The 16,168-nt window shown below is 39.2% G+C and overlaps 2 long non-coding RNA genes across 5 annotated transcripts; both read right to left on the bottom strand.

The window, feature by feature from the left end:
* Positions 1-6,152: 6,152 nt before the first annotated feature.
* Positions 6,153-8,473, bottom strand: LOC128920357 (uncharacterized). 2 transcript variants are annotated; one of them, XR_008470423.1, is made up of 3 exons: positions 7,967-8,473; positions 6,829-7,108; positions 6,153-6,750 (listed from the first exon to the last, which is right to left on the bottom strand). It is a non-coding gene; the product is annotated as an uncharacterized LOC128920357 (long non-coding RNA). The 2 variants fall into 2 exon arrangements; XR_008470424.1 differs by having other exon boundaries at positions 6,829-7,105.
* A 56-nt stretch (positions 8,474-8,529) lies between these two features.
* On the bottom strand, positions 8,530-15,756 carry LOC105219448 (uncharacterized). Of its 3 annotated transcripts, none has more exons than XR_008470422.1 (4): positions 15,656-15,756; positions 13,596-13,799; positions 13,423-13,527; positions 8,530-13,363 (listed from the first exon to the last, which is right to left on the bottom strand). It is a non-coding gene; the product is annotated as an uncharacterized LOC105219448 (long non-coding RNA). The 3 variants fall into 3 exon arrangements; XR_008470421.1 differs by having other exon boundaries at positions 13,596-13,900; positions 15,656-15,749; XR_852168.3 differs by lacking the exon at positions 15,656-15,756 and having other exon boundaries at positions 13,596-14,298.
* Positions 15,757-16,168: the final 412 nt, after the last annotated feature.

Genomic DNA, 16,168 nt, shown 5'->3' with positions numbered 1-16,168 from the left:
CGACTTCCTGCCGGGTTTCCTAACTATCACTTTCGATTTTCGTCACTTATAGAATTTGATTTTTCTATTTTCATGAAAAATATTCACTGAGTTTATAGCACGTAACAATTTACTTGGTTTAGCCGCCAAGGTTGCCAAAATTCATGATATGAATGCCACTGTTTCGTTTCAATATGCGCATGATGCATTATACTACTCTTGATCCATCTGGAATCTCCGCAACTTTTCGGGATTAAACGACAACCATTGCGGCCCTTGCAGCTATACCGTCTCATGTATAATCTCTAAAGGGTCTATACCGCGGCTTAATAAATCTGATGGCTTACATCCGTGTTGACATATCTGAATTTCTTCATATCAGTATGTGTCTGTATTAATTTTTTATACTCTCGCAACATGTTGCACAGAGTATTACAGTTTTGTTCACAAAACGGTTGTTTGAGTCACCAAGAAATAAAAGAGTTAGATATGGGCTTATATATATATAAATGATCAGGATGACGAGTGGAGTTGAAGCGATAACTTGAGTAAAAATTAAGAGATATGAAACTTGGAACACATATTCCTTGGCACCCTGAGGAGGTTGCTTTCGAATATGGGCAAAATCGATCCACTGCCACGCCCACAAAATGGCGAAAATCGAAAAGCTATGTATGTATGTATGTAATCATCGAATCGATGAGAGCGCGCCACTCCTCTCTTTCCTTCGCTGTTTCAAGTGTAACCAGGTCGCTCTACACTTGGTCTCTCCAACGGAGTGGAGGCCTTCCCCTTCATCGTTCTCCTCCGGCGGGTACTGCATCGAACACTTTAAGAGCTGGAGTGTTTTAGTCCATTCGGACAACATGACCTTGCCAGCGTAGCCGCTGTCTTTTTATTCGCTGAACTAAGTCAATGTCGTCGTATAACTCGTACAGCTCATCGTTCCATGGTCTGCGGTATTCGCCGTTACCAATGTTCTGAGGACCATAAATCTTGCGCAAAATTTTCCGCTCGAAAACTCCTAGTGTCGTCTCATCTGATGTTGACATCGTCCAAGCTTCTGCACCATAAAACAGGACGGGAATGATAAGGGACTTGTAGAGTTTGATTTTGGTTCGCCGATAGCACCTGTTGGAGAGAGTGATTCTGCGCTGGATTTCGAGGCTGACATTGTTCGTGTTGCTGATTCCCAGGTATACGAAATTATCTACGACTTCGAAGTTATGACTGTCAACAGTGACGTGGGAGCCAAAACTCGAATGCGTCGACTGTTTGCTTGATGACAGGAGATATTTCGTGTTGTCATCATTCACCTCCAGACCCATTCGCTTCGCCTCCTTATCCAGGCGGGAAGAAGCAGAACAAACGGCGCGGTTGTTGCTTCCGATGATATCAATATCATCTGCGTACGCCAGCAGCTGTACACTCTTATAGAAGATTGTACCTTCTCTATTTAGCTCTGCAGCTCGTATAATTTTTTCCAGCATCAAGTTAAAGAAGTCACCCGATAGTGAGTCACCTTGCCTGAAATCTCGTTTGGTATCGAACTGCTCGGAGAGGTCCTTCCCAATCATGAAGGAGCTTTTGCTGCTGCTCAACGTCAACTTACACAGCCGTATTAGTTTTGCCGGGATACCAAATTCAGACATCGCGGCGTAAAGGCAGCTCCTTTTCGTGCTGTCGAAAGCAGCTTTAAAATCATCAAAAAGGTGGTATGTGTCGATCCTCTTTTCACGGGTGTTCTCCAAGATTTGGCGATAAGGTCCTATCAGTTTGTTGACGGTGGGCTTTAGTATTTCACACAGTACGCTCGATAGAACCTCATAAGCGATATTTAGGAGGCTTATCCCACGGTAATTGTCATAGATTGTGGGATCTCCCTTTTTATGCATTGGGCCGAGCACACTGAGATTCCAATTGTCAGGCATACTTTCTTCCGACCATATTTTGCAAAGAAGCTGATGCATGCACCTTATCAGTTCTTCGCCGCGGTATTTGAATAGCTCGGCCGGTAATCTATTGGCCCCCGCCGCTTTGTTGTTCTTCAGGCGGGTGATTGCTATTCGAATTTCTTCATGGTCGGGTAATGGAACATCTGTTCCATCGTCATCAATTGGGGAATCGGGTTCGCCATCTCCTGGTGTTGAACTTTCACTGCTATTCAACAGGTCGGAGCAGTGTTCCCTCCATAATCCCAGTATTCCCTGGATATCGGTTATCAGATAACTACCTTGGTCTCTACATGAGGATGTTACGGTCTTGAAACCTTCGTTAAGTCGCTTCATTTTTTCATAAAATTTTCGAGCATTACCTCTGTCTGCCAGCTTCTCAAGCTCTTCGTACTCACGCATTTCGGCCTCTTTCATTTTTGTCTGCAGATGCGTCTCGTTTCCCTCATCAGCTCTCGGTATCTAGCCCATCCCGCACGTGTTGTGGTCGTTTTCAACGTTGCGAGGTAGGCAGTCTGTTTTCTCTCCACTGCGAGACGGCAATCCTCATCGTACCAGCTTGTTTTTTGTCGTTGCCGAAATCCAATTGTTTCGGGTGCAGCTGTAAGCAGTGAGTTTTAAATGCCGTTCTACAGTTCCCTCATACCGAGATGGTGATGAGTGCTCTCAGAGAGCAGGAATGCAAGTCGAGTAGAGCATTTCGTAGCTGTCTGTTGCGTTTGCAGCTTTTCGACGTCGAACCTACCTTGTGTTTGTTGACGGGCGTTCTTTGCTGCACAGAGGCGGGTGCGTATCTTAGCTATAACCAGATAATGGTCCGAGTCTATATTTGGTCCTCGGAGCGTACGCACGTCTAAAACACTTGAGATATGTCTTCCGTCTATCACAACGTGATCGATTTGGTTACGCGTGCTTCAATCAGGAGACAGCCAAGTAGCTTGATGTATTTTCTTATGCTGGAATCTGGTACTGCATACTACCATATTTCGGGTCCCAGCGAAGTCGTTCAGCCTCAGGCCGTTTGGCGATGTTTCGTCATGGAGGCTGAATTTTCCGACTGTTGTGACAAAGACACCTTTTTTACCCACCCTAGCGTTGAAATCGCCAAGCACGATTTTGACATCGTAGCTTGGGCAACGCTCGTAGGTGCGTTTTAGGCGCTCATGTATCTTTGTTCACATCGTCCTTCTCTTCCGTTGGAGCGTGGGAGCAAATAAGCGATATGTTGAAGAATCTCGCATTTATGCGGATTGTGGCTATACGTTCATCCACCGGGGTGAATGCCAGGACTTGGCGACATAGTCTCTCTCCCACCACATATTCAACACCAAATTTGCTCTCCTTTATATGGATGCAGTAGTAGATGTCACAAGGACCCACCTTCTTCCGTCCTTGTCCCGTCCATCGCACTTCTTGGATGGCGGTGATATCAGCCTTTAGTCGTATTAGGAGAACAACCAGCCGGGCAGAGGCACCTTCCCATTTAAGGGTCCGGACATTCCAGGTGTATGCCCTGGTACTTCGTTTTTTTTTTTTTAAATACCCTCCAATGAAAAGGAAGCAAAAGCCTTGGATGAGAGACCCCAATTTTGATGACGACCACTGCAAACGTTTAAAGGACTACGAATTAAGAGCTGAAGAAGCGACACGCATTTGCAGACAAAAAAAGAAAGTGGCCGAAATGCGTGAGTATGAAGAGTTTGACAAGCTGGTCGACAGGGGTAATGCTCGAAAATTTTACGAAAAGATCCGGCGATTAACTGAAGGTTTCAAGACCGGAGCACACTCCTGTGGGACCCCCGGAGGTGATCTAGTTATTGATGACCAGAGTATACTGAGTTTGTGAAGGGAACATTTCTCCAGCCTGCTGAATGGCAGTGAAAGTACAACACCAGGAGATGGCGAACCCGATTCCCCAATCGACGATGATGGAGCAGATGTTCCATTGCCCGACCGTGAAGAAATTCGAATTGCAATTACCCGCTTGATGACCAGAGTATACTGAGTTTGTGGAGGGAACACTTCTCCAGCCTGCTGAATGGCAGTGAAAGTACAACACCAGGAGATGGCGAACCCGATTCCCCATTTGACGATGATGGAGCAGATGTACCATTGCCCGACCGTGAAGAAATTCGAATAGCAATTACCCGCTTGAATAACAATAAGGCGGCGGTGGCCGATGGATTACCGGCAGAGCTGATAAGGTGCATGCATCAGCTTATTTGCAGAATATGGTCGGAAGAAAGCATGCCTGACGATTGGAATCTCAGTGTACTCTGCCCAATACACAAAAAGGGAGACCCCACAATTTGCGCCAATTACCGTGGGATAAGCCTCCTCAACATCGCGTGTAAGGTTCTGTCGAGCGTACTGTGTGAAAGACTAAAGCCCACCGTCAACAAACTGATTAGACCTTATCAGTGTGGCTTTAGACCTGGAAAATCAACAGCAGACCAGATATTCACCATGCGCCAAATTTTGGAGAAGACTTGTAAAAATAGGATCGACACACATCATCTCTTTGTCGACTTTAAAGCTGCTTTAAACAGCACGAAAAGGAGCTGCCTTTATGCCGCGATGTCTGAATTTGGTATCCCCGAAAACTAATACGGCTGTGTAAGCTGACGTTGAGCAACACCAAAAGCTACGTCAGGATCGGGAAGGACCTCTCCGAGCCGTTCGATACCAGACGAGGTTTCAGACAAGGTGACTCACTCTCGTGTGATTTCTTTAACCTGATGCTGGAGAAAATAATACGAGCTGCAGAGCTAAATAGAGAAGGAACAATATTCATAAGAGTGTACAGCTACTGGCGTACGCCGATGATATCGATATCATTGGAAACTACACCCGCGCCGTTAGTTCTGCTTTTTCCAGACTGGATAAGGAAGCGAAGCGTATGGATCTGGTGGTGAACGAAGGCAAGACGAAATATCTCCTGTCATCAAACAAACAGTGAGCGCATTCGCGTCTTGGCTCCCACGTCACTGTTGACAGTCATAACTTTGAAGTTGTAGATAATTTCGCCTACCTGGGAACCAGCATTAACAGTAATAACAATGTCAGCCTGGAAATCCAACGCAGAATCACTCTTGCCAACAGGTACTACTATGGACTAAGTAGGCAATTGAAAAGTAAAGTCCTCTCTCGACGAACAAAAACCAAACTCTACAAGTCTCTCATCATTCCCGTCCTACTTTACGGTGCAGAAGCGTGGACGATGTCAACATCCGATGAGACGGCACTAGGAGTTTTCGAGAGAAAGATTTTGCGGAAGATTTATGGTCCCTTAAACATTGGCAACGGCGAATACCTCAGACGATGGAACGATGAGCTGTATGTGTTATTCGACGACATATACATCTTCTTCTTCTTGAATGGCGTAGACACCGCTTACGCGGTTATAGCCGAGTCCAAAACAGCGCGCCAACCAGGGAGAGTCCAGCGATAAAAAGACAGCGGCTACGCTGGCTAGGTCATGTTGTTCGAATGGATGAAAGTTCCCCAGCTCTGAAAGTATTCGATGCAGTACCCGCTGGTGGAAGCCGAGGAAGAGAGAGACCTCCACTCAGATGGAAGGACTAGGTGGAGAGGGACTTTGGTATAAACAATTGGCGCCAAACTGCCAGAAGGAGGGATACGTGGCGCGCTGTTGTGGACTCGGCTATAACCGCATAAGCGGTGTCTACGCCAGTCATGAAGAAGAAGATTGCGATCATTGGACATCGGTAAATCAAATTCTTCATATAAAAATTCAATTAATGATTGATTTTTGACATCTGCAAAGTTTATGTTGAAATCTCCACTCAAAATCATAGGATAATGATCAAATCTTTTATTAATTTTCATCATAAATAGTGCGGAAGCAGCTTTAGAATAAATGAATAAATTTGAATACAAGAACTCTCAACAAGAAAAGAATGTTTTGGTGAAATATAAACGGCAGCCAATATTAGTGTTTGTCCATTAGAATGGCATTGGGAAATACATATATCACCAATATTCGAAACATGTACGTAACAAAATTTACCAAATAAAATAATAATTTACTTACGTGATGACGAGCAGCAGTTGTAATATTGTATACAAAATATAGTAACACTATAGTATACAAAAGCACTACAACAATGTTTTTATTAATTCTATTAACACTTTAGATTTGTTTTTTTTTTTTTTTTTTTAACACAATACCATAGCAGCAACACAAGTCAAATGAAATATTTAAATTAATAAATTTTCCGTTTAATATTCATTAAAATATAATATAAATAAATATAAAAAACTCTCAATCTCATCTCTCACGAGGGCACGAACGAATGCCCATGCAAAGATTGCGTATAGCATGCAGCGCTCTCGCATACCTAAACACTCTGAGTAAACATATAGGTATGTAATCTCGTCTGTCGCGAGAGTACGAACGAATGCCCATGCAAAGAGTGTGTATAGTATACATATATTATAAGAATACACGCGGAGTATATCTGTGTAAAATCTCATCAGTCGCGAGAACGGCTGAAAATGCTCACCCACAAAAGTGCCCAACGCGCCATATATATAATGGACAATAATATTTTAAGATTGCATGAAGTTATAACTAAGTCGGGATCAATTTTCCTGCCTGTTATTCATTATTATATTTTGCTTGAATTTATTTGTATCAGCTGATGGATGTAAACATAGTGTAATACTACATGTGTGTCACTATGCTGATACATGGTTTCTTCAGCTTTTATTGTCGTACACATCGCAGTACGGAAACGATATGTCTGCCTTAAGCACAAGACGAGTAGAGTTACTTTTCTTTTGGCGTATTAGTTACCTGTAAAAAAAGATTGTATTATTTTATTGGTCTCTCTGGTTCTAGCAGCAGGAAAATAGTTATCATTTCTACTCTTACGGCATGTCTGTGCTATTATCTTGCTCGCTCTTTCTTATTGAATTTGGTGCATATCCTGTATACGTTTGTCTGCTCTAATTTTTCTATTGTTTTGGAAAGTTGTGGGTAGCAGAGCCCTCTGTAGTAGCTTTTTATTTAATCAGTGGAGATTTTTTGATTTATCATTTTCAGGCTCATCCTTTAGTCACAGGAAAGATATTTGTTGGTCATTGATTGGGTCACCGTTTCGTTACTTCAATTTGGTTTAATGGTCTCCCAGTTTCAATCTATAGGCCACCTACTTTTTCGTTTAAAATGAAAAATTGAAATTTTTATTTTATTTTTATTTATTTAATTGTATGAGGTATTTACATTTATAAATTAGTATTGTATTTTACATCTATAATATAAAAATGAATCGCAAAATGTGTTGCTAAGCGCATAACTCGAGAACCGCTGAACCGATTTCGCAAATTCTTTGTTTAGAATGTTTTTAGAGGTACCGGGATGGTTCTTACGGAAATAAAAATTAGAAAAATTGCCTGAAAAAGTATTAAATCCACAATTTTCTAAACACCCATACAAACAATTTGTGTCGTTAGTCTCGAAAAAAGTCGAGAAGGGCCAAACCGATTTGGCTAATTTTAGTTTTGAAATATTTATGGAAGGCCAGGGAAGGATTAGAAAGTAAGTATATATCGAAAAATTGTGAGGAAGATAACAAAAAGATGATTTTATTTGAATTGACAACAAAATTAAAAAAAAAAAATAATAATAATAATTGTTCATGCCAGATGAACACAACCCTACATTGTCCTATAATACGAATTAAAGGGCAATGCAATAATGCACAACAGCGCCAACATAACCCGCGAATATACACAACAATAAGATAACAACCCAAGAAGAGAAGAAGAATCCACGGACGGACAAAAAGGCGCCAAAACAAGTGAGATCACCGCGGATCACTCAACCACCCCTAGAGCACCAGGAGATAACACACCCAACCAACGCGGGATTACCCACCCATTCAACAGGTTATAAATATACATTTAATATTACCTTAAATCTAAGATTGAATTATAATCTAACCCACACACACACCCACTCGTTTGCAAACTAACACACACAAATTGTATATCATTTATACCCCACTCACCCAAATACACAAAACTTAAATTATATCAAAACTAATCATCTTATTTTATTTGGCACATCGGCAACTCAACGTCGAGTACCTCGACATTTTGGTCCATTCGAGCCGGATCGGTGCTCGATAAATAAGAACCCACCCAATTAACCAACATTTGTACTCGGGATTTGAATATTCATCGACCCACCAACAACAATAACATCGTTGGAATAACCCGCAGGCAAATCCTACCGCAACAACAAACACTTACCAACTACAACAAACTCATACTCAGGATACGTGAAAAATATTGTAAGTAAAGTGACCCTAAATATATTTAAATATATTTCTTTTAAAAATAATTTACAAGTGCGAAACGGAATAACAGTGTGAAGAAGCAAATATTGTACTTAACACGAATTAAATACAAACTATTTGTAATTTCGTTTATACCTTATTCCGCCTTGCACTTTGTATATTACGTACAGTGCAGTACAGTATACATATTTACTTACATATTCTCCGAGAGCTCTCCTCTCAAAAAACTAAACATACATACATACCCACACGTATATACATATCTACTTGCATTAGCCGCTTTGCTCAGAGCATTGCTAGTGCACGCATAACAAACTGCGCGTAAGCCACAATACCCGGTAGGAAAAATTAGCAAATACCCATTAGGAAATTTTTCTGTTCATCGGAACTTAAAAATTTTCGCGACCCAAACTCAAATATTGTGTACATATCAGACACAAAGAAAAAAAATTTTAATAATTAACCCTCTAACCACCCAGAGGACAAAACAAACCAAAGATATTTACTCGTCAAATTTCGGAATTAATTTTTTTGCTATTCAAATAAAGAACTTTAACTCAAATTCCAAATTTGTTTTACTTAAGTTTTAATATTTATTCCGACCCGACTCTTTAAATACTTCACACTTTTATTGAAAATGGAAGATTTTAAATTTTGTATGTCCGATTTGTTCGAATACATCGAAGAACATAGTGAGACCTCACCCGAAGATGAAACCGTTTATACTCTGGAAATAAAAAGAGTTGAACTGAATGCTATTTACGATAAGGCAAATAAATCGTACGACGCCTTTCGCAGAGCCCCACACAAACCCGAGAATATTGACTTCGCAAAAGTCAAAGAACAATTTAAAAAAGGGCATAAATCGTATCTAAAATGTTTGGGATCAATCAATAAAACTATTGATGATCTCAAGACCCCAATACCATTAAAGGAACCCGCTGCAGAAGAAAACTCGTCGATGGACACGAGACCCTCAATGCAGCTGCCCCCGTGTGACACGGATATATTTTATGGCGATTTCGAAACATGGCCCTCTTTCAGGGACGTGTTCACCGCTGTATATATACACAACCCAAAAATTAGCAACGTGGAGAGACTATTTCATCTTGTTCAAAAAACCCGAGGAGAAGCAAGAGACATAGTCAAAAACGCCCCTTTAACAAATGATGGTTTCGTGATGGCATGGAGGGACCTCGTATTACAATACGAAAACAAACGTGTACAAGTTAACGCGCAATTGAAAGTTTTGTTCAATTTACCCTATGCAACCCAAGAAAATGCAAGCGCGATTAAACACCTCCAGAGGACCATCAACAATTGTCTTACGAATCTGCATAATATGTATATAGACACTAGTAGCTGGGACCCCATTTTAATATTCTTATGCGGATTGAAACTACTAGTAGGGTCTTGCTACTTCATCAGTTTGAAGACACCCTAGAAGACAACTCAGAAATACCATCATGGAAAACTTTCGATGCGTTTCTCACCCACAAATACAAATCTATGGAAGCAGTAGAAAATCTGATTGACCCCGCTCCAGTTACCCCATCCAACAGTGGACCCTACAGAAAGGACAGGAAACTTAATGGCTTTCACCCAAACGTCTCTGGAATTTCGACCCTTCATTTTTACTCAACTGAAAACCCTCCAAGAGATAGCAGCTTATCAAACACATATCAAAACAATGAGAGTTGTATATTATGTAGAAAACAACATTCCATTCGAGAATGCCCGAAATTTTCACACATGAGTGTTGAAACCCGAATAACTACAGTAAAAAATAATGGCTACTGCTATAATTGCCTCGCATTATCGCACAATTTCAAAGACTGCAAGAGCAAATATTCTTGCAGAATATGCAGAGGGAAACACCACACTCTTCTGCATAGAGAGATCACACCCCGATCACATTCTCCCCCGCAAGGACCAAGAGCCTCAAACCCGGCTCTTGATTCAAACCCAAACAGTACCTCCCAGGCCCACAATCTCAATACAAATCCGCAAGCCTACACAACCCTATTACAGTCCACTCAAAATAGAACCCAAGACCCACTCAACTCAAATAGGAAGCAGATTTTGTTAGGTACTGCTATAGTGCAAGTGTACAACAAAGGGAAATTATACACAGCCAGAGCACTCATAGACTCCGGGTCAGAAGCCACATTAATTTCTGAAAATTTCCAAAGAAGATTGGACATACCCACTACCCATAGAAATGCGCAAGTGATTGGATTAAACAACACAGTATCCGCAACAGCTAGCAAAACTTGCGAGCTCACCCTTCGATCACCAACAAATAAAGAGTTTACGATAACAACCCACGCGTTGATCTTAAAATTTTTAACCGATAATTTACCCACTCACCCACTCGACTCAACAATTGTCAATGCAAAATTCGGTTTTAGTTTAGCGGACCCATACTTCTACAAACCCAGACCCGTGGACATCATAATTGGTAGTGATTTGTACCCACGAATTGTACTCAGTGGAGTACAAAGGAATGTTTTTGGGACACTACTAGCCCAAGAAACAGAATTCGGCTGGATTCTGTCTGGACCCACTCCCGAAATAAACATCTCACCCACGGTAATGTCATTCTTTAATAAAATGACCCCACACAATTACCCAAAAACAAAGCGGAGCCGTTATTCTAGCAAATTTAGTGGATGCGACTCTACCCTAATTAAACAACACCCAGTATCGCACTCAACTTTGGACGGACTCTACAATAGCAAGCCCTCATGCTTACGCACAACCATTGTGCCCCAACGAGAATACCACAAAGAGAAGTTATATAAAAACAACACGACCCTTACGAAGCTAAATATTATAACGCGAAGAAAGTACTTCAAGGAGGAATATAACGCTTTGACCCTAAGAACGGACACACCCAGGAAAAGTTCTATCGTGATCGCACAAAACACCGCACTCGGTTGGACTCTAACCGGTGCTTGTGCGATTTAGACCCCAAGATTACTGATTAACCCGTATCAAGACCCTTAACTAATAATTTTTATTCGCAGACCCTTCAAGGCGGCCGGGATGTTCATGCCAGATGAACACAACCCTACATTGTCCTATAATACGAATTAAAGGGCAATGCAATAATGCACAACAGCGCCAACATAACCCGCGAATATACACAACAATAAGATAACAACCCAAGAAGAGAAGAAGAATCCACGGACGGACAAAAAGGCGCCAAAACAAGTGAGATCACCGCGGATCACTCAACCACCCCTAGAGCACCAGGAGATAACACACCCAACCAACGCGGGATTACCCACCCATTCAACAGGTTATAAATATACATTTAATATTACCTTAAATCTAAGATTGAATTATAATCTAACCCACACACACACCCACTCGTTTGTAAACTAACACACACAAATTGTATATCATTTATACCCCACTCACCCAAATACACAAAACTTAAATTATATCAAAACTAATCATCTTATTTTATTTGGCACACCGGCAACTCAACGTCGAGTACCTCGACAATAATAATATTTTGAAAGTTGTCGTTGTTGCTTTGTTAAAATATTTTTCTCATTGTTCAATTGTATAAGGCTGTGTCGATAGCCCAAAACAATTTGTAACAAGTAGGGAAAGGCAACCGAACATTTTATACTCTCGCAATTTATTGATGTAATTTTATTACACACAATTTGAAATAAAGTGCAATAGAATAACGAAAATCAGCATATATAGTACATGAGGGTTGAGGTAATTCCGGAACCGATTTCACTCATTTTCAACGCCCAGTTATAATGGGAATAGGGACAACTTGGCACCTGTTAGTAGGCAGACAACGGCAATTCGGCCTTGAAATTACTCCTAAATTGTAAATCAACGAAACACCGGTCTGCAAAATCGCCAAAAAAAGAGCTATAAAGAAGATTTTCCAGATATTCAAGTCGCTGGAGGTACTGCACAGGACTTTAAAAGATTTACGCGACAACGAAAATATTTTTGGTGATGACATGATTCTGTTGTGACAGGTGATTTTCGCCAGACTATTCCTGGATCAACTGTTGCTGAAGAACTAATCACTTTCCTAAAACCATCTAATTTGTGGCAACACATAAAGAATCGCCAATTAACAAATAACATACGAGTGTTTTTCCATCAATATCATACTACGATTGTAGAAATAGTTGGAAATGGTAGCGACGCAGTTGACACCTCGAGGGATTAATAACATTTCCAACATATTTTTTAACGGGTTTCTGTCACTTCATGGCCTCGAAAGGGGAGCTTATTCATCGTGTTTTTCCTGACATAACATATAAATGGCTGCTTGAATGACCTATATTGGTGGTAAAAAAACAAGGATTTTTTTGATCTTAATGCGACAATTTAGAATTTCGTTAACACAGCTACAAACCAGGATGACGTATTCAATTATCCCACAGACTATTTTAAATTGCTGGACTATCCCCACTCACTTGCAATTAAAAGTAGTGTGAGTTGCAAAAGAACAAGACTGGCTGTGAAGAAGGTAATCAATATCGTCACCAAAGCCAAGATAAAGTCAACTATGAAATTTGGTCATTTGTTACTTTCTCCAATATACGATTAAAAACATCAAAGTTTTACAATTTATGATGATTTACGCTTAACACAGATCTGCAATAATGTCTATCAATCATTTTAAAATTTATCGGCTATAACGTTTTCGTCTTTATGCGTAAGAATTTTTTCTCTGCATTGAAAGATTTACTAATTTAATGTATACCTTAGCCACAAAAACGTGTGGCCGGGTCTGCTAGTTATTAATAATTATTATAGATTAATTTTTAAATAATAGCATTTCAGTACGAAGTAAACTATAATTGAAGTTAGTATTAAATATTAAATTTTTATAATTTGCAATTTCTCAAAAGTTTTAACTATTGATTTTTTGTGTTGTTATACAATACAAATTAAATTTCACTACTATTACGATTGTGCTAATTTATACTCTCCGTTGTGTAATTGTAGGTCCAAGGGTACCATAGAAGACACTGTGTTTAGCACGTCGAAAATAAGTACTGAAACTGCTACTCCAAAACTCCAAAAGTCCGATCTAATTTATTGTATATCATCCGATGCCTGAAAAATTATTATAGTTGATTAGAAATAATTAAAATATTTGCATTCGTAGAACAAACCTTGTTATTTGTATTATTTGTTATTGCTGTTACTCATGTTACACCATTTTGCGTTTATCCAATATTATTATACGCATGGGAAGTAGTAATACCAATATTCATGCTCTGATAAATAATAAGAAAATCAAAATTGTTTTGTTTTAGTTTTGCAATTAAATTCATTTCAATGATACCTGTTGTTGTAGCATTTTTTGTGTTGAATTTTTAGGTGCATAATTTTTGTTACTTCCTGACACAAAGGACTACGAGTTCTTCTTCCATCATACGGCGAATTCTCGTTCGAATTTGTATTGTACGATTGATGAGCGATTGCCGTTGTATGTGTTGAAGAACTGCTGGTAGAATTCCCCGCGGTCATACCGAGTATAGCTACCTTCCTATATGGGAGTAAAACTTTTTTTTCGCTTTGTTGTTCCGAATTTTGTTTATACCCAGCAAGTCATAGGTACTGAAACTCCAACACATTCAAATAACACCACTACATACACACATACGCAACAAAGGGTAAAATGTGCATAAACATTAACTCAACTCTTCTCTCGTACAGCACCCCGAATGAGAGAAAGAGACAACAAAAGTTCTCGTGTGTTTGATTGAACAAGTTTTGTTTTGAGCTACATATATCATGGCTGCTTGTGAAGTATTATTTTGCGTGTTTCATTTTAATCAGTTTTAAATCAGACTAATTAAAGTTTAAATTATTTAACCACGCATTTTTAAATAAGTTAAACGTAAAATATAAGTTTTCTAAAGCCAAAAGATGGAATTGAAGAGGGTGATACAACGGAAGACGAATCAATTAAAGATGAATTAGAAAATAATGATGAGGAGTAATAAACAGGAAAAGCTGGAGCAAGTGATGTGGCTGTTGGGGAGAGGGCTGGAGCTGGAGCAGGAAAAGTCTGAGTAGACGATGCCAGAAGTAATGGAGCTTGAACGGGAAGTGGACCAATTATTGCCTCATATAATAATATATTACATTATGAAAATTATTTACTTCTAACAAATACTCCATTACTCTCCAAAAAGTAATAGAGAAGTAATGCAGAGGAAAACAACCGCCCCAACTTCCTCCATCTTCAATCACTTCAATACTTTTAAAACAACAACATAAACATAAATTTGTACTCATAAATAAACACACAAACATATATGCATTTATATGCAACAAGCATTCATTATGTATATATGTATATACAAATGCAAATACAAATGAAAAAAATGCAACCCTGCATCAGCTGACGATTAGGGATATTAGAGCAGTTCAGCTATATTTTTGTGTATATAAATTATATGACACTACATAACGAGCGCAACAGAGATGTAAGATCACATGTTTTTGTACGTGTGAGGGGAATAGTGGTTAAAAACTCACAAGCAGCTATGCTGGCCTATGGCAAACTCACCACTTTTTTTACCACTTTTGTGGGTTTAAAAAGCTTCGGTTTAACCAGCTTTTTTAGCACCTTTGGCTGGCAGGGATGTTGCACGCATACATGCAACACACATACATGTATATGAGGCACGCATGCATCTATATGCAACACGCATGCAAGTTCTCGTGTGTTTGATTGATCAAGTTTTGTTTTGAGCTACATATACCATGACTGCTTGTGAAGTATTATTTTGCGTGTTTCATTTTAATCAGTTTTAAATCAGACTAATTAAAGTTTAAATTATTTAACCACGCATTTTTAAATAAGTTAAACGTAAAATATAAGTTTTCTAAAGCCAAAAGATGGAATTGAAGAGGGTGATACAGTAATACATACTTCATCTCACTGTCAATTCGAAGCACGCAATAGAAGCTTCGCCAACAAAGATCAAAGATCTCCTCAATGATCAACATCAAGGGCGAAACCATGGAATACGTAAATAATTGTTGAATATAATAATATTGTCTTGCCTTAAATTCTAATTAATTTTCAATACAGATATTTCAAATCTCATACGGCGCGTTAAAGGTACGCAACCTTGTCACTTATGGTAGCAGCGAAGAACTCTCGAAGGGATAGGAATATATGCTGCAAGCAAATCCAGAACTATGGATGCAAACGCTGCTACATCGAACACAAATCATTTACACACCAGATATTAGGTTTAATGTCACTTTTTTTACGTGAAATTAAACCTTTTGGTCAACACAAGCACGTGTTGGAACGACACGACGTGTGTCAACTGGGTTTTGCCAATGAGCTAGAGGGCAAAGCATTTGCAGTATTTTTGGGCTTACCAGCACAACAAAACAAAAATTGTTCAACTATTCAATTCTTCATATGTAGATAGTGTAGTACGATAATATATGTATAAAGTAAATATAATAAGAAGTTTTCACTTCAAAAATTCGAAAAAAAAAAACAAATAAAAATGAAGCAGTATTGCCTTGCATTGGTAAAATCTGCTACTATATACAATATTTTTAACAATTTTTTTAAAAAAACATTATTGTTTTGTTAATGCAAAAGGGTTGTCAAAAAAGAGTGAGGAAGCTGTTTACTTATCAAACCTTGTATAATTGAATCATGGGTCGAAAGACTGCCACAATTCACTTCTTATTTTTTATTAGAGGTCATATCCAAAATTTTATATAAACGCGATTCAGCAAATCAAACTTCGTAAATCTACCATTGAAGAGTATTAAATTCACAATAAATTACTTAATACTACAAATCTACTATATCTAGCACTAACACCAACAAATCACCGCATACGCTTTCTGTTAATAAATTCGTACCAGGGATAAATT

This window comes from Zeugodacus cucurbitae, chromosome 3 (assembly GCF_028554725.1).
Source record: "Zeugodacus cucurbitae isolate PBARC_wt_2022May chromosome 3, idZeuCucr1.2, whole genome shotgun sequence".
NCBI lineage: Eukaryota > Metazoa > Arthropoda > Insecta > Diptera > Tephritidae > Zeugodacus > Zeugodacus cucurbitae.
The sequence above is the reverse complement of the archived record's forward strand: the minus strand, read 5'-3'. Positions and strand labels throughout refer to the sequence as shown.